Here is a 19,259-nt window from a genome sequence, read left to right on the forward strand (position 1 = left end):
TTCCTATAAATTTTTACAATATTGACTTCCCAGCTTCTATTGATAATATCACAGCAATTCCTCACCAAATTAGCAACTCTAAAAACTCCTCCACCTCTACCTGCAAGTAAATCTAACGCGAATTGAGAATCCGTTTGAACTTTAATCTTCTTCCACCCTAAATCCCATACTAATACTAAAGTATATATTCCCCATAGCTCAGTTTTCATTGCTCCACAATTGCCCAAAAACGAAAGCCCAAAAGCCATCTACTTTCATTATTTTGAAAACATCCTGCACAACTTGCCCTTCCTGCTAACAACAATGCAATACCATCGGAATTCACTACCACCCAGCCTGTTTCTGGCGGCTTCCACCCAACATACTTCAAAGACCGGCCTGTCGGTTCAGACCCAGTCTGCACCAAAAATCTCCATGCGTGAACATATTCTTTTGCTCGAAGCTGAATAAAGGACGCATCAATAGTATTCTGGTCATTATTCTCATTAAAAATCAACAAGTTTATTCGCTTCCATAACCACCAAACAGTCAAACTAAAAAGCACATCCCATGGTATTCCATTAGCCAATAACCCTACTTTTTCTATATTAGCAGATAGCCATAAGGGCACATTCCAAATATCAAAAAATGGGAAAACTAAATTGGTAGGTAAAAAGAAATTCCAAATTTGTTTCACATGTTGGCAATCTTGTAGAGCATGCAAAACAGATTCATTTGCAACTTCACAAAGAGGACATAAATCATAATCAATAAATTCTTGCTTTCGACGTTGAACATTAACCATGATTTTTTCATGTGCCACTTTCCACAAAAACACTCGAACTCGCTGTGGCACCCTAACCTTCCATAACTCTTGTCAATCCATATTAGATCCTAGCACTTCTGAATAAAATATATTAAATCCTGACTTAACTGTATATAAGCCAAAAGAAGAATGTTTCCACGCAAAACCATCCAAACACGACCTATCATCAACTAAAGTAATTGGTTGGAAATATAAAAGGACATCAGTAGGAGGAAGAGAATTTTAATATATATATATATATATATTATTACATATTTAAATTTATTAACGCAATTAATTCAAATTTATATTTAGCAGATTTATTAAAAGATGAAAACTTTCTTTTTCACATTTATAAATACTTTTATATTTTTAAATATTATATATTTTAATGAAAAAATATTTTAACTTATTAAATACTACAATAAGTTTTCAAAGTACCAAACGATTTTTTTTATTTGTAATATAATAAAAATTCGTTGATAAATGGATTATGATTCATTATTAAAAAATTAATAAATTAAGAAAAAAATTTACCAATGGTCATTAAAAAACTAATAAATTGTGAAAAAATTTATTAATAAATATGAAATTTATTAATAAATTACCAACAAAGATCAATTCGTTAATAATTTTACTGATAATTTATATTGATGACCGCTGGATTCCTTCACCCCGGGCCAGGGGCTTGACCACAGCCCAAGGCCCATGACGTAGAGGCCCACACACCTGATATACATAACAAGCCTGGCTCATCCAACCCTCAAGGCCGGGCTCGACCCATCTTCTTCACTCAAGCCGGCCCGGCCCACACGAAGCAGGCCCTCTCCACTCAGGCTTAGCGTCCGGCCCAACTCACGGCCTAGCCCAGGATCCAGAAAAATATTCACCAGACAGCCTGGCAGATCCACTTGAACGTACACACGAGAGGAATCAGAGGCCGTTACGCATGGAGCAGGCGGCTGATACCCTAGTACCTCCGAATCCGCATGGCAGAGACGCGTGGCCCAATCCTGGGGAGACCTTTACACGTCACCAACAAGCAAGACAATGTATAAAAGAGGAGTCCCCTCCTCATAAAAGAGAGCCTTATTCAGTAATACAAAACCCTTGTAAAACCCTATTCTATTGGATCTCAGATCATCAATTGGCGCCGTCTGTGGGAAACGAAGGAGATCTTTTCATCACCGGAGTTTTCACTTTCAAAACCCACTGAGATCCACGATGGCAAACCACCAAGAAAGTAACCTTAATATTCCAAATGACCTGAGCTCTGCCCAAGATGGGCAGCAGTTCTCCTTTTCTAGCCCTACAACGTTGAATAACCAAACACCTATTTCTCTTAATCCCTCGCCAAGCCTGGCAGGGAATACTCCCACCATGACCCTGTCTAACCAAGACATTCAAACCATGGCTCTCCAGCTACAAACCACTGCTCACTGGTTGGGGCAGATAATGCAACAAAGGGGACTTAGCACCCCAGTAAACGCACTCCCAGTAGTGGAGGAACCCAGAACCGATGAACCCCAACCTACCTCTGCCCGCCTCCAAACTAACAACCACGATGCCGGAGAAGAGGAAGAACTGGAGGCCCGAATCCATGGGAGAAGGGCAAGAGAGTTGATAGAAAATGAAGAGGTGAACGACTACTCTGCTGAAACAACCAGGGAAACGGGAACTGAAACAGAGGAGGAAGAATGTAGTTTGGGCAAAAGATCCAGCCAGGAAGATGAGAAAATGAACCAAAAGCTGAAAAGGTTGAAGGAGCAGCTCCTAGCCGAGCTAGGTAAGAAAGATCAGAGTCAAACCTCCTTGCCTACTTCTTCTCCCTTCTCAAAGTTAATGCAGCAGGAGACCGTTCCCAAAAAGTTTATGATGCCGCCGATGGCGGCCTATAATGGGGCTGGTAACCCGAGAGAGCATGTCATGAACTATAAGACCTTCATGGAGTTGCAAACTCTGTCAGATGCTCTGATGTGCAAGGTGTTCCCAACAACGCTCTCGGGACCAGCGAGGGCATGGTTCAACAGCCTGGAGGCCGGAAGCATTAAAAGTTTCGGAGATCTGGCCACCCGCTTCATTAGCCGGTTCGTAGCCGAGGTGCCAGCAGATAGGAAGACGAGCTATTTGGAAACAGTGAGACAAAAAGCTGGTGAATCCCTCCGAGAGTATGTCGCCCGTTTCAATACGGAGGCCCTGCAGATTCCCGAGCTTGACGAAGGAAGGGCGGTAGAGGCCATGCAAAAGGGAACAACCTCTACCGAGTTCTTTGGTTCTCTGAGCAGGAAACCTCCGACCTCACTGGCCGAGTTGATGAAGAGGGCGGAAAAGTATATAAGGCAGGATGACGCCTTAGTAACGAGTAGATTTGCCAAAGGGGTGGAAGGAAAAGAGAAAGCCCCGGAGGAGGGGAGGTCGGAGAAACACGAGAAGAAGCGTGGAAAGAGGCCTGAGCCGTACAAGCAGGCCTGGGAAAGAAGGGATCAAAGGCCTCCTCCTCCTCGGGTTCTCGAACCAAGAGTGCTCCCTCCTTGGGTCCCGGAGAAACCGACTCCATTAAATGCGTCCAGAGCCGAGGTTCTCATGGCTGTCCAGGATAAGGAGTTTCTCCAGTGGCCCAAACCTTTAAAGTCGGAAGCAGATAAGAGGAATCCTGACAAGTATTGTCAGTACCACCGGACGCATGGCCACGATACAAATAACTGTTTTTAGTTAATCGCGGAGATTGAAAGATTGATAAAAAGGGGGCATCTCAAAAATTTTGTGAAGAAACCGGAGGGGCAGAGGCCTCAACCCGGTCCGGCAGCCCAGATGCCCAGGAGAACTGGAGCTGGACCAGTGAATGATGGGTCCAGTGGGACTATTAATATGATTGTTGGAGGAACTGGAGGACGGATGAACCGTCGAGGAAAGAAGAGAAACCGGGAAGGGGAGACCAGCAATGGCGAGGTTATGCAGATCGTTGAACACTCTCCCATGACCATCGCTTTCTCTTCGGAAGATGCACAGGGCATTCAGATGCCCCATGATGACGCGCTTGTCATTGAAGCAGTTATTCATAATTTTCGGGTGAAGAAGGTTCTGGTGGATGATGGGAGTAAGGTCAATTTATTGCCATATCGGGTTTTCCAGCAGATGGGAATCCCAGAGGAACAGCTGGTTCGGGACCAGTCACCCATCAAAGGGATCGGAGGAGCACCGGTAGTTGTAGAAGGGAAGGTGAAGCTGGCCCTTACCTTAGGAGAAGCACCCAGAGTTCGCACCCATCATGAGGTGTTTTTGGTGGTCAAACTCCCACTGAGCTACAATGCGATTTTGGGGAGGCCGGCGTTGTTCAACTTTGAAGCTGTCACTAGCATCAGGTATCTGGCACTCAAGTTCCCAACGGAAGAAGGAGTGGGAATGGTCCGGGGCAGCCAGGAAGAAGCAAGGGCAATATACTTGGCCACAGTGACGGAACCGAACTCAACCGGAGAAGCGCTTGATTCAGAAGTTTTGGAGGTCAGGGATGAGACAAAGGAAGCCCGGACAGAGCCCGTTGGAGAGCTGGAGACCTTCTCCCTATCAGAAGAAGAAGCGAGTAAGGTCTTCAGTCTCAATGCCGACCTCACCAAAGAACAAAAAGGTGAAGCCATGGCCCTGATCCGAAGTCACTCGCCGACCTTCGCATGGAAGCCCTCAGACATGCCGGGAATTGACCCCAAAGTGATGACACACCGATTGAATGTCCTCCCCGAGGCCAGACCAGTAAAGCAAAAGAAGAGAGTAGTGGGAAGAGAGAAGCAGCAGGCTACCCAGGAAGAAGTGCAGAAGCTAGAAGAGGCAGGCTTTATTAGGGAGGTTATGTACCCACAGTGGTTGGCAAATCCTGTGTTAGTCAAAAAAGCCAATGGCAAATACAGGATGTGTATAGATTTTACCGACCTGAATAAGGCCTGCCCTAAAGATTGTTACCCCCTCCCCGATATTAATAAGATGGTCGACTCAACGGCCGGTTTTGATTATATGTCTTCTTTGGATGCTATGCTATGTCTGGTTACCACCAAATCCCAATGGAAAAGACGGATGAGGAGAAGACCTCATTTATAACTGAAGACGGGACTTACTGCTACAGAGCTATGCCCTTCGGATTAAGAAACGCCGGGGCAACTTACCAACGATTAATGAATAAAATCTTTAAGAACCAGATCGGCAGGAATGTAGAAGTGTATGTGGATGATATAGTGGTTAAAAGTTCAACTTTTCAACAACACATAACGGATTTAAGGGAGATATTTGGGGTGTTAGATCAATACAGGATGAAGTTGAATCCAGCAAAGTGTGCTTTCTTCATCAGGGGAGGAAAGTTCTTGGGATACATGGTGAGTGGAAAAGGCATTGAGCCCAATCTGGAGAAGGTGGAAGCCATATTGAATATGCCAGAGCCGACCTGTGTAAGGGACGTCCAGAGATTAACCGGGAGAGTAGTGGCGCTTCACCGATTTATGTCAAGGTCGGCAGAAAAGTGTTTGCCATTCTTCAAAAAATTAAGGAAGGTCCCGAATTTTGAATGGACAGAAGACTGCCAAAAAGCCTTCATAGAGCTTAAGGAATACCTCAGCTCGCCTCACGTGCTCAGCAGCCCCATAAAAGGGGAAGAACTCCTGATATACTTGGCAGCCTCAGAGCAAGCAGTCAGCGCAGTACTAGTAAGAGTGGAAGAAGGGGAGCAGAAACCTGTTTTCTACGTCAGCAAGGTACTCAGAGACACTGAGGTCAGATACTCGAACATTGAAAAATTGGCGTATGCCTTGTTGTTAGCAGTCCGGAAATTCAAAGTTTATCTGGAAGGCCACCAAGGAGTTGTGATGACGGACCAACCTTTAAAGAAGATCCTACGTAGGCCGGAAACTTCAGGACGGATGTTAGCATGGTCCGTGGAAATCAGCCCTTACTGTCTGGAGTACCGACCTCGGACAGCTATAAAATCTCAAGCGCTGGCTGACTTCATAGCAGAATGCTCATTCAACGAGGAGAAGGAAGGATCATCCTCGGAGATACCAAGAAAAGAAGGAGAGGGAGAGCTTTCCCAAGAGTCCAGCTGGAAGCTATATGTAGACGGAGCATCAGGCTCTGAGGGCAGTGGCTTTGGGATAATACTTAAGGGGCCGGAGGGCTTTAAAGTATGTTATGCCTTACGGCTAGAATTCAAAGCTTCTAATAATGTGGCCGAATATGAAGCCTTGGTGAACGGAATGTTGGTAGCTTTGGAAATAGGGGTAACCGACCTCGAAGTAAATAGTGACTCTCAGCTGGTGATCAACCAGGTGACGGGAGTATATCAGGCCAGAGATCCCATCATGCAGAGTTATCTTGATAAAGTAAAAACTGTGGAAGCCGACCTCACGAGCCGAGGAATTATTACCAGATTTCAGAGGATACCTCGAGATGAAAATGAGGAGGCAGACCTGCTTAGTCGACTGACCAAAGAAGAGTTAGAGCAGCTCCCTGATGAAGTATACATACAGCATGTCAGCACACCTGCTTTCAAGAAGACAAACATAGTACTGCAGGTGGAGCAGAGCCCAACTTGGATGACTCCATACCTGAGATACTTGGAAAAGGGCGAACTCCCCGAAGATAAAGTTGAAGCCAAAAAGATAGCAGCTCGAGCTGCCAATTACCAAGTAATAAGGGGAACTTTATACAGAAAAGGGAAGTCCAGCCCATGGCTCCGGTGTGTGAGTCCGGAAGAAGCTGCAAAGGTAATGGAGGAAATACATAGAGGCCTATGTGGGGTTCACGAGGGAGCAGGGACATTTGCTAACAAAATATTCAGGCAAGGATACTACTGGCCCACTGTTAAAAAAGAAGCAGAAGAGTTTGTCCGGAGGTGTGACGTATGTCAGAGATTTGCTAATGCCATCAGGACCCCTGCCACTCCTCAAGCAAGCATATCCAGTCCATGGCCTTTCTCACAATGGGGAATTGACATCCTGGGACCTTTCCCCAAGACTACGGGGCAAAGGAAATTCGTAGTGGTGGCTGTGGAATATTTCTCGAAATGGCCAGAGGCAGAAGCAATAGCCACAATCACAGCTCGCAAGATGATAGATTTCATATGGGGACATATCATCTGCAGATTTGGCATACCAAGAGTACTTATCTCAGACAACGGCAGACAATTTGACTGCAGCACTTTCAGAGCCTTCACGACGAACATGGGCATATGGCATAAGTTCTCCTCCGTGGCTCATCCTCAGACTAATGGCCAAACGGAAGTCACTAATAGAGCTATCCTTCAAGGATTAAAGAAACGGCTGGACGGCGCAAAAGAGAATTGGGCAGAAGAACTCAATAGCACTCTATGGGCACTCCGAACCACTCCCAGAGCGCCCACTCAAGAAACCCCGTTTGCACTTGCTTATGGCACAGAGGCTGTAGTCCCAGTTGAGTTGCAGATCCCCACTCATCGAGTTCAATTCGTTAGTGAGAACGGTAATGGGGACAAATTAAGGAGCAACCTAGATGCTCTTGAAGAAGTTAGGGAAGAAGCCCAAGTCCGAACTGCTGCTTATCAACAACGAGCGGCAAGATATTACAATCAAAAGGTCAGAGAAAGAAGCTTGAAGGTGGGAGACCTGACTTTAAGAAACCTGGAAGCTACAGGAAAAAGAGCAGCCGCAGGCAAGCTAGCACCGACCTGGGAAGGTCCATTCAAGGTGACAAAAGTGGTTAAGCCCGGGGTATACCGAATCGAAGATATGCAAGGAAACCCCGAGCCCCACGCTTGGAACATCCAGCACCTAAAAAGGTATTTTCCTTGAAATATTCGTAAAGAAAAACGTTGTATTTTGACAGACATGAGTAAATAAAAATTGTTTATACAATGTGATTATCTTTATGAATAACGTTCTACATGAAACAAGGCCTCAGTTAGGCACAAAACCAGCTGAGATGACGAAGCGACAGTAAGGCCAATGAGCCTGAATCTTGTACAAACAACCGGCGAGGCCCCGAGGTCGTCCCAGAAATTCAAAGAAAAACAGGATCCCGTAAGATCTCCTGGAAACAAAAAACAACCGGTGAGGCCCCGAGGTCGTCCCGGAAATTCAAAGAAAAACAGGATCCCGTAAGATCTCCTGGAAACAAAAAACAACCAGCGAGGCCCCGAGGTCGTCCCGGAAATTCAAAGAAAAACAGGATCCCGTAAGATCTCCTGGAAACAAAAAACAACCGGCGAGGCCCCGAGGTCGTCCCGGAAATTCAAAGAAAAACAGGATCCCGTAAGATCTCCTGGAAACAAAAAACAACCGGCGAGGCCCCGAGGTCGTCCCGGAAATTCTAAGAAACCCAGGATCCCGTAAGATCTCCTAAAAAAAAAAAAAAAAAAAGAGGGCCGAGCTCCCAGCTCGGATAGACTTATATTCTTACAAAACTCAAGGTCGAGCTCCCAGCTCGGACCAATATTCACAAAAGCCCAAGACCGAGCTCTCAGCTCGGATAGACTCATATCCTTAAAGGATCAAGATACGAAGGCCAAAGAGAAAGGCCGAGCTCCCTCCATAGAAGGACTCATAAATGAAGAAATCCTTAGGAGGATAAAAAGGCTATAATCAAAGCCTAAATCAGTTTATCTGGAACAAATATACGAAGTCACAACCAAGAAAGAAAGACTAAAAGCCAAAAACTGACATGATAGTTGCCATTAAAAAGGTACGAGATTTGATCTCTCAGACTATCAGCTAGGAGCTGAGCTCGCAACTTAAGATTAATTCAGAGCTTATGAATGAAAATATGTAGTTTACATCACAAATACGAAGAGTAGAGATAAATGTCAAGAAATATGAAAAACAAGAAGGAAACTAATTGATAGGCGGTTGTCGAAGCCGTCAAAAATAAACCTATTAAACAATCAACAATAAACTTGTAGATAGTGGCAATAGGGTCGAACCACAGGGAATTGACACTAAAGATCTTCCTAATAATAACCAAGATGAGTAAATAACAAATAATTAAAAGAGGGGGGGTTTGAGTTTGATGAATTAAAACTAAATAGCAAAAGAAAGCAATAATTTAAAGATGAGTAAATCAATAAGAGAAAAGCTTCTAGTTGAAATATGGATCTTATTTCAGATTGTTTAGAATTGATCATTGATTTTTAACACTCCTATTTATTCCAATAAATTAGTTTTGGATGTGGAAGACGCTTCTCACAATCCAAATTCCTCCTTAGTTCTAGTTTGATTAGGAAACGTTCGCTAATCAAACACTAGTTAACAAGTTGCCAAGGAACGTCCTTGGGGCATTATAGCATCGAACAACTGTTAACTGCATTAAGACTTAGAGAAACCTAATTCTAACCTTGCCAACCGCGTGGTCAAGTTTAGATCATGCAACTTGATTAAATGTGAGTTTAAACAATTTAAGCAATTACGGACCTAAATCATTCAAACAATTTATCACTTTAGCAATTTAAAAGCAATGGGCCCTTATTGATTCTAAAAGCAAAGTAATAATTATGGAAAAGATCAGATTGCATAAATATTGAAATAAACAAGAGTTCAACAATGGAGTATTAAATCTCCCAATTCATCACAAAATCTGAAATTCACCAACTTCAACTAGAAAGGAAAGTGTTTAGCCACTCATGGTGGACTAAATACACAAAAAGATGAAAAGAAAAGAAAAAGGAAGATGCTAGAGAGTTTCTGGCGAGTTGAGTTGCTGATCAGAAGATGATATTGCTGGTTTGGAGGCTCTCCTTTTATAACTGCAGAATTTCTCTCCATCTAGGGTTTTGAAATCCCTCTTTGATTTGGTGTTTGACTCCTCTTTTGATGTTGATTTTAATTGCAATTGGAATTCCTTGGATGAGAGACTCTTTCGTGGCTCTTGGTTTTGTGTTGGAAGTGATTGGATTGGATTTGGACTTCTGAAAATTCGGATTTCTGTTTTCTGCCCATTTTCCCGCTTTGCTGTAAGTTTCTACTGTCAAAGTGATTTGCCCGGTGCTTTGACCAGTTTCTTCAAGTGATTGGGCAAATCACTGCCCATATCGCTTCTCTGTGAGTCAGTCCTCTGTGTCTCTGCGAGTGATTTGACCAGTGATCTTCGAGTTTCTTGGGCAAATCACTGCCCATATCACTGCTATCTGTTGCCTCCGGGTTTCTGCTTTGGCTTGATTTGGGCAGTGATTGGAGCAGATTTTTGGGCAAATCACTGGGCAAATCATCCTTTTGTAATTTTTCTGCACTTTTTCTCCCATTTTCCAATTTCTTCCTTTTCTGTAAAAACAAGATAAAAACCATAAATTAAACTAAAAAATGTGTAAATAAGCAATAATAATTATGATAAAAATGTGGCTAAATTATGCTTGATCAAATACCCCCACACCTAACTTTTTGCTTGTCCTCAAGCAACAAATAACTTAGCCAATCAAGCCCCCTTTTTCCTTAGAGCCTAAGTACCACTTAATCAGCCCCCCTAGACTCCTAATCTGAATTATCACAGTATAGAGTACATGCACTAAGGTCATCCTCTCCTTTCCTTGTTTCCTTTCACCTACCATGGTCAAAAGAAAGGTTTTTGGCTCAATCATGCTTATTCCTTTATGTTAGTTTTAATGCAACCCCTAGGAGTGACTTGCCACCTTCTCCCTTTCTCCTTTTTATTTTATTTTTATTTTATTTTCAGCAGCACTTATTCTTATCCTTGCCTGAAAAAGTCACTAACCTTTTTACGCGATTGTGTACATGGGTGATACATCCCCGGTTACTCAGTTAGTCACTTGTTCAAGTGGCTACTAGCTCTGTTCATAGTCTAGACCATCGAAACTTATTTGCTTGAAAAAGTTACTGACCTTTTTACGCGATTGTGTACATGGGTGATACACTCCCGGTTACTCAGTCAGTCACTTCTCCAAGTGGCTATTAGGCTCAGTTCATAGTCTTAGACCATTGGAACATGTTTATGATTTGTGCTTTGTGCTGATTTTTCATGATAGTTTGGGCAAATCAGCTCATAGGGAGTTACACTAGCTTTTTATTTGCATGTATTTTTATTTTTATTTCCCTTGACCACAACAAATTCAAGGATTCAATTCAAGAGAAAAACTCCCTAAGTGAAGGTAACATACTGTGAATGATTCAATTTAGGCTTAAAGGGGTGGCAAATCAATGGGGTCATGAGATAAGGGTACTTTTTCAACCTTGTTATCTATATTGAGTAAAGCAATTAGCTACAAAATTCTGTGTGTGTGTGCTAGGAGTATGAAAAAATTCTGGTGTGTGCAAAAAGGGGTAAAAAAAATGCAAAAAGAAACAAAAAGAAACAAAAAGAAATAAAAAGAAATCAAAAAGGTGGTGTGATCAGTGAATAAATACTCTCCAGTACCCCCACACCTATCCCAAATATTGTCCTCAATGTTTGAATATATATATATAGAGAAATGAAGGAGAAAAGGGAAAGGGACTTCCTGGCCTGTGAGTGATTTGACCAGTGACTTGGGCAAGCACTGGGCAAATCACTGGGCAAATCGCTATCTGTCACGGTGCTGGGGCAGAAAATGTTGAACCAGTAGCTGCAACATGTCTTCCATGTGCTGCATCCTGTCTTGAGCCTCCACCGAATGGTCTTGAGGTGCCTTTTATGTCCTCCAAGGTCCACCCAATTGCTTTCTTGTGCTTCCTCAACACATCAAAGAGCTTTTCCTCTTCTTCTTGGCTGAGCTGGTTAGAAATAATTACTGGAAGTGTATTTCCAGCTCCCAAGTAGGCATATTTGAGGTGATTAGGCAAGGGTTTCAGTTCTGGTGCATCTTCTGTCTGCTGATTTTCTGTCTGCTTACTGTCTGATTTGAGCTGTGATTTGAGCAGATTTTCTGGTATTCTGGGCAAATCACTGGGCAAATCACCCACATCCAGCAAGTTACAGCAGTCTGCTGTTTTTTCTGCTTCAGTGATGTTGCTGTCCACTTCTCCTTTCCTGCAAAGACCATCATAAAGTAAATTTTCTTGATCAAAATCAAAAGTTTCTTGACTTAAATCATCAATTATATCAAGGCCATAAACAGGAGAAACATCATTGGGGAATTTCATGGCATCATAAACATTAAATTTTATAATTTCCCCTTCAAACTCCATGGTCAATGTGCCATCATGCACATCAATTTTTGTTCTTGCTGTGCTCAAGAATGGTCTCCCAAGTAAGATATCAGAGGTGATGTTGCCCTTGTCCTCCTCCATGTCAATCACATAAAAATCAGCTGGGAAGACTAGTTGGTCCACTTGCACCAACACATCTTCAAGCACTCCCTTGGGGTAGACAATGGATCGTTCAGCCAATTGGATCACAATGCTGGTGTCCTTGAGTGTACCTGCATTTAACAAGTTAAAAATAGACAGAGGCATGACATTTATTGAAGCTCCAAGGTCACACATGGCCTTCTTTATTCCCACATTGCCTATTTTGCATGAAACCGCGAACATTCCTCTATCCTTGCATTTGGTTGGAAGTTTCCTTTGGATGACAGCTGAAACACACTCCCCCACACTTACCTTTTCACGTTCAGCAAGTTTCCTCCTATTGGTGCATAGCTCTTTGAGAAATTTAGCATACCTTGGTATTTGTTTGATAGCATCAAGTAGGGGTATGTTGATTTCCACTTTGCGAAATGTCTCCAATATCTCTTTTTCCTCTTTCTCCTTTTGGGATCTTGCAAATCTCTTTGGGAAAGGAGGAGGTACCTTGAATTTCTCCATAGGTTGCTGTTTCTGCCTTTGACTGGATTCTGCCTTCTCTGGTGGTTTGGGCAGATCGCTGCTGGACAGCTTAGTTTGACCAGCGATCGGGTCAGTTTCTACTAGTGAACTGGGCAAATCACTGCCCTGATCACTTTTTGGCAGAATTTCTTCCATGCCCTGTTTTTGCAATTTTTCAGCCCTATTGTCTTGCAATTCCTTTCCACTCCTCAATGTGATGGCACTAACATTTTGCCTTGGATTTATCTCAGTTTGGGAGGGTAAACAACAACTTTCCTGTGCTAGCAATCTGGTTGTGCTGGATTCTCCAGGGGGCTGGTCTGTTTCAGAAATTTCAGCAGATTTTGGTTCAGTTGGGGCACTTCCAGCAGTTGCTGGTTTATGGACAGCAGCAGGGGATGTAACAGTGGCTGATTCAATACTTGTTGATTTTTGGACAGCCGGTTCAGCAATTGCTGGTGTAATTGTGGAAGCTTCAGCAGTGGCAGGCGTGGCAGTGGATGAATTTGCTGGTGCAGCAACAAAATCTGCAGGTGCAGAAAAATCTGCTGGTTCAGCTGGGGCAATTTCTGAGGTTGCTGATTTTTGGACAGCAGGTGCTGTTTCTGCAGTGTATATTTCTGATTCAGCTGGTTCAGCAACAAGTGTAGTGGTGATTTGTGCAGCAGACTCTACAGCTCGGTCTGTTTCTTCATCATCGTCCCATAGATCTTGAAGCTCTTCCTCTCTTCTTAATATGTATGCGTCCACTGAGTTGACCGCTTGATCTACTTGCTGTTGGAGAATTTTCCCAGAAATTTCCAATTTCCTCACCATCTCTTCAAGTTCCATATTGGAGTTTTGAGGTGTTGCTTGGGCTTGATAGTTTTGGTAGTAGTCAGCCCTTGCATAGCCATAATTCGGATTGTCCCCCCAACATGGGTTGTATTGCAGATCGCTTTGGTAGTCATGGTAGTGGTCTGTCCTAGCATAGCCATAGCTCAGATTGTCTCTCCAACCTGTATTGTATGTGTCAAGGTAGGGATTATGTCTTGGCTGTCCATAGAATCCTTCAAATGCATGTGCTTCTTGAAGTTGTTGAACTTGTCGAGCTTGACCATAATTTCTCACCATAGAGGTTAGTTCAGAAATTTGAGAAGAGAGAAAAGACATACTTACCGTAGCCATGCTTGTAAATCAGCCCTGGTCATAAAAGGAAAATACGTTAGTTAGATCAATTCCCCGGCAACGGCGCCAATTTTTGATAGGCGGTTGTCGAAGCCGTCAAAAATAAACCTATTAAACAATCAACAATAAACTTGTAGATAGTGGCAATAGGGTCGAACCACAGGGAATTGACACTAAAGATCTTCCTAATAATAACCAAGATGAGTAAATAACAAATAATTAAAAGAGGGGGGGTTTGAGTTTGATGAATTAAAACTAAATAGCAAAAGAAAGCAATAATTTAAAGATGAGTAAATCAATAAGAGAAAAGCTTCTAGTTGAAATATGGATCTTATTTCAGATTGTTTAGAATTGATCATTGATTTTTAACACTCCTATTTATTCCAATAAATTAGTTTTGGATGTGGAAGACGCTTCTCACAATCCAAATTCCTCCTTAGTTCTAGTTTGATTAGGAAACGTTCGCTAATCAAACACTAGTTAACAAGTTGCCAAGGAACGTCCTTGGGGCATTATAGCATCGAACAACTGTTAACTGCATTAAGACTTAGAGAAACCTAATTCTAACCTTGCCAACCGCGTGGTCAAGTTTAGATCATGCAACTTGATTAAATGTGAGTTTAAACAATTTAAGCAATTACGGACCTAAATCATTCAAACAATTTATCACTTTAGCAATTTAAAAGCAATGGGCCCTTATTGATTCTAAAAGCAAAGTAATAATTATGGAAAAGATCAGATTGCATAAATATTGAAATAAACAAGAGTTCAACAATGGAGTATTAAATCTCCCAATTCATCACAAAATCTGAAATTCACCAACTTCAACTAGAAAGGAAAGTGTTTAGCCACTCATGGTGGACTAAATACACAAAAAGATGAAAAGAAAAGAAAAAGGAAGATGCTAGAGAGTTTCTGGCGAGTTGAGTTGCTGATCAGAAGATGATATTGCTGGTTTGGAGGCTCTCCTTTTATAGCTGCAGAATTTCTCTCCATCTAGGGTTTTGAAATCCCTCTTTGATTTGGTGTTTGACTCCTCTTTTGATGTTGATTTTAATTGCAATTGGAATTCCTTGGATGAGAGACTCTTTCGTGGCTCTTGGTTTTGTGTTGGAAGTGATTGGATTGGATTTGGACTTCTGAAAATTCGGATTTCTGTTTTCTGCCCATTTTCCCGCTTTGCTGTAAGTTTCTACTGTCAAAGTGATTTGCCCGGTGCTTTGACCAGTTTCTTCAAGTGATTGGGCAAATCACTGCCCATATCGCTTCTCTGTGAGTCAGTCCTCTGTGTCTCTGCGAGTGATTTGACCAGTGATCTTCGAGTTTCTTGGGCAAATCACTGCCCATATCACTGCTATCTGTTGCCTCCGGGTTTCTGCTTTGGCTTGATTTGGGCAGTGATTGGAGCAGATTTTTGGGCAAATCACTGGGCAAATCATCCTTTTGTAATTTTTCTGCACTTTTTCTCCCATTTTCCAATTTCTTCCTTTTCTGTAAAAACAAGATAAAAACCATAAATTAAACTAAAAAATGTGTAAATAAGCAATAATAATTATGATAAAAATGTGGCTAAATTATGCTTGATCACTAATATTTCATTAATGACTATTACAATTTATCTCTCCGGCGAGGCAGGAGAATAAATAGTCCTTAAAGGACTTACATCAGTAAGAACACCCTCGCCTGCATTATCTCTATTTACAGCCACCTCCGAAGGAAGCTCGGTGTCCCTTGGGCCAGAGCTCTCAACATTAATAGTATGGGCAACTTCTGACCCAAGGTGGAGGCTGTCTTTCTCAGAATCAGGATCATCCTCCTCCGACCCTATCTCGGATTCCCCTGACGAAGACTCAGCTGGCCGGTCTATGTTCCTCCGAGAATCTCCTCGGGGCAAAGGGAAATCATCCTCCCCGTATAGCACTGACTCGCCATCTGAGTCCACTTCGCGCCTACGAAGCTTGGCCAAAGGAATATCAGGAGCCTGTCTAGCTTCTCTTAAACCGCGATTGTATCCAGTTACATACATGCGGTAGGCCTTATCAATGATAGCCTGTTTCATTTCACCAGAAGCTTTATACTCATCAAGATGTTCTTCACAAGTCTCAGCCACAAATTCCTTAAATTCAGAAGAGTCTTTGTAGTCCTAAAGATGAGCTTCACAGGCCTGTTCAATTTTAACCTTCAGCTCATCAGACTCCTGATACTCCGCTATACACTATTCACGCTTTAGCTGAGCCTTCCTTTCGGCATACTTTACCACCTCGAGCAGGGCTAAACATTTACGTTCCAAAGCCCTGACTTCATTTTTTAGCTGTTGTTGGCGAAGGTTGAACTCTTCAGCCGATGAAGACAGATCTTTGATACGTTCAGAATTTGTGCCCAATTCCTGCTCAAGGACCTCCACCCGGGCTAGGGCACTTTCCCTCTGAGCCCTCACCTCATTCAGGTGAGCTTGAAGCCCTTCAAAATCGGCCTTTAAGGCCTCATATTGGCGCTGGACCTCAGCTTTTTGGCTTACAGCCTCATCCCTCTCCTGAAGGGCCGCTGTCATAGAGGACAGCTGCTTTACAACCTCTACACAACGAGCTTCCACCTCAGCTGCCCTCCCATCGGACTCCTGGAGAACCCTGCGAGTACGAGACAGCTCTGATTCCAGGGATTTGCTATGTTCTGCCGCCTCAACCGCTCTGTCCTCAGCTCTTTTAGAGGCCTCCAGCGCAGAATGCAACTCCACTCGGAGAGACTGGATCTGCTCCCGGGCGGCTGCCAGGTGGCCCCTCGCATCGCTGGTGGCAGTCAGGTTTTCATCGCGACGCGCTTCCTCGATCTGGCGGTCCACGGACTCCCGGAGAGAGAGGTCACGGGCATCCACCTCCATAACCAGGCCTAACACCTAGTACGGAAGAACAATTGTCAAGAAAAGAAACAAAGCAAACTCAAAGAGAAGTGAAAAAATAACTTACCATCAGAAGCATTTCTCTAATCGTGGATCCGAGATCCTCACGAGAGCGAGATTGGAAGGACACCTGCTCCTTGGTAGAACTGGCCAAGTGACTAGTCAGGGCCAGAAGACGAGGATCCGAAGCCTCTGTTATCCCGCCGAACATCCGCTCCCGGAGAAGTGCGGCAACAGCAGAGGCCGGAGACTCAGGGGAAATGCTTGACAGGTCCAGAATGTTGTCAGTAGGAGACGACGAAGGAACAGCAGAAACACCCTTCCCCTTCCCAATGGGAGAAAGAGGTGGGGAAGGACCCGCAGCAGTCCTGGATTTCTTCCGAGCAGGAGATGGGACAGGCGTTCCAGAAGGGGTCGGACGCTTGCCCCCGGTCTTTGAGGGGACACCCTCAGATCCCTCAGGCTCAGTCCTCACAGGGGCAGGGGCACCTTCACCAGAAACCTCTGGGCTTTGATCCTCTAGGAGGATGATCTCCATCCCTGTCCCAGAGGTCTCCTTGTCTTCAACAGGGGACTTAAATTTTCCCCCTAACACCCCCTCAGTAGAATGGGCGGCACCCTGCCCCACTTGTTCAGTAGCTTGGGTCTGCTCCACAATAGCTAGGGAAGTTTCCCTCACGACCTCTGAGGAGGCTGGAACGGATCTAGACCCTTCAGCAGGCGTCGAGGTTGAGCTCGACCCACCATGGCTAGATGGCCGAGCTGATTTGATGCTGCGAGAGCTCGGCTTGGAAGTTCGAGAAGAAGCTTTGACGGGAGGTCGGCTGACCTTCTTGGAGGAAGCGGCCTGAGCCAGCTCTGCAGCAATCTCAGTTACAGAACGCCCATCCCTAAAGGCGTCAAAAATTGCATGCATGTTCTCCCGAGACAGGTCAAAATTCTTGGGGAATTTGATGCCATCCATTCTAACCTCAGAAGCTGCAAGAAACAAGAAGTTATAAAGAGTCAGCATACTTCCTGATATTATGAGCAAAGAAGAAACAGAATAGCCAGACAAAGCACTATACCCGTGTCCCGGATATCCCTAAGGTTGGACGCAAACATACACTTCTCGACATCATACTTCCTCTCAACGGAAGTCAGTCGAAGCAGCCCGACCTGCTCAATAAGACTCAATTCGGGCAGATCGTTGCAGCCCGGAAAGATCTCCCCCCACCTTAGGTCCACATCCCACGATCGGCAGGACCCTAGTTTTAACTCCGCCACAAGGAAATTCTCTACCCATCCCTTTATAGAATCCTTGTAGCCCGTAAGAAGAGACAGCCCATTACGGGGGGAAAAGTAATAGAAGTTTTGCTTCGCCCTAACCAGGCGGAAAAAAGTGACAAACAGACAGGCCGTAGGTGCAAAACCCCAACCCAGACAGATAGACTCGAAACAGGACATGAATAAAATGGAATTTGGGGATAACATTCGAGGAGTTACCCCAAAGTATTCAAAGACCTCAACAAAGAAAGGGGTAAAAGGAAACGGTAGACCAAATTCTCTCTGCTTCAGGAAAAACACTATGCTATGAACCTCTTGGGGATCCACCAAACCAGGAGGGCGAGGGTAAGGAAGAACTATCCTCTCATTTGGAAGAGGTACTCGAATAAGATACAACGGAGTATCTAAAAGCCTCCGGGAAATGTGATTAGTTATGTTGGAAGGTGTAATATGCGACTCAAGGTCAAAAACATCAGGAAGCTTTGAACTTGCCATGGAAGAACAAGGAAGCGTACCTGAGAACACGATGGGATGAAAAACCGTACAAGGAGTTGCAGGAAGACAGAGAGCAGACAAGAGCTAGTTCTTCAAAAGACAGAAGGAATTCGAAAAGAAGGGCAATTATGAGGCAGGGCGTTGATCTGAACAGTTTTGTCTTGGAGCGGCGCGATCATTAATTGTTCTCGAAGTTTACCCTCTCAACGGTTAGGTAATAACCGGCGAGACGGTAAAGGGGCAAAAGGATGATCGCTGGGCTTATCTACATCTATCAAGGGCCAAGTATACGATGACAGCCCATCATTTAAAAGCCCATTCGCCATCCACATAATACAGGCCCAACTCATCAGTCAGAGCAACTTAGCCTACTACTTTACCATCCCTATGGTAAATGCCGAGGAAACAGAGGGGCAAGTCATGAAAAGACTCAAAAGTACAAGGAAATGGGAGCATGATAAAGGTCAGGCTTGCTCATCACTTAAAACGTTATAAGATTTGATTTATCGTTATTAAACAAAGGATGTGAGATCATAAAGAGGCGCCAAGAGCACCTCGGGATCATACAGAGCTGAGAGCTTAGAGTTCAACTCATCAGAAGCCGAGCTCAGAGGTCGGATTAGTCCAGCTCGGACAGCATGACTTGAGAGCTCGGCCAGCTAAAGGAAACTCAGAGCTCATTTCACTAAGCAAAGACAGAACTCTCGGGTCGGTTAGTCCAGCTCGGACAACATGACCTGAGAGCCCGGCCGGATGAAGGAGACTCAAAGCTCAATTCATCGAAGTAAAGACCGAGCTCACAGGTCGGTCAGACAGTCCAGTTCGGAAACTTGAAAGCCCAGTTGGCTAAGTGGATCCGGAGTTCAACTCATCAGAGCTCGCAGATATGGTTAGATCAGCTCGGGAAAAA

This window comes from Manihot esculenta, chromosome 10 (genome assembly GCF_001659605.2).
Source record: "Manihot esculenta cultivar AM560-2 chromosome 10, M.esculenta_v8, whole genome shotgun sequence".
Classification (NCBI taxonomy): Eukaryota; Viridiplantae; Streptophyta; class Magnoliopsida; order Malpighiales; family Euphorbiaceae; genus Manihot; species Manihot esculenta.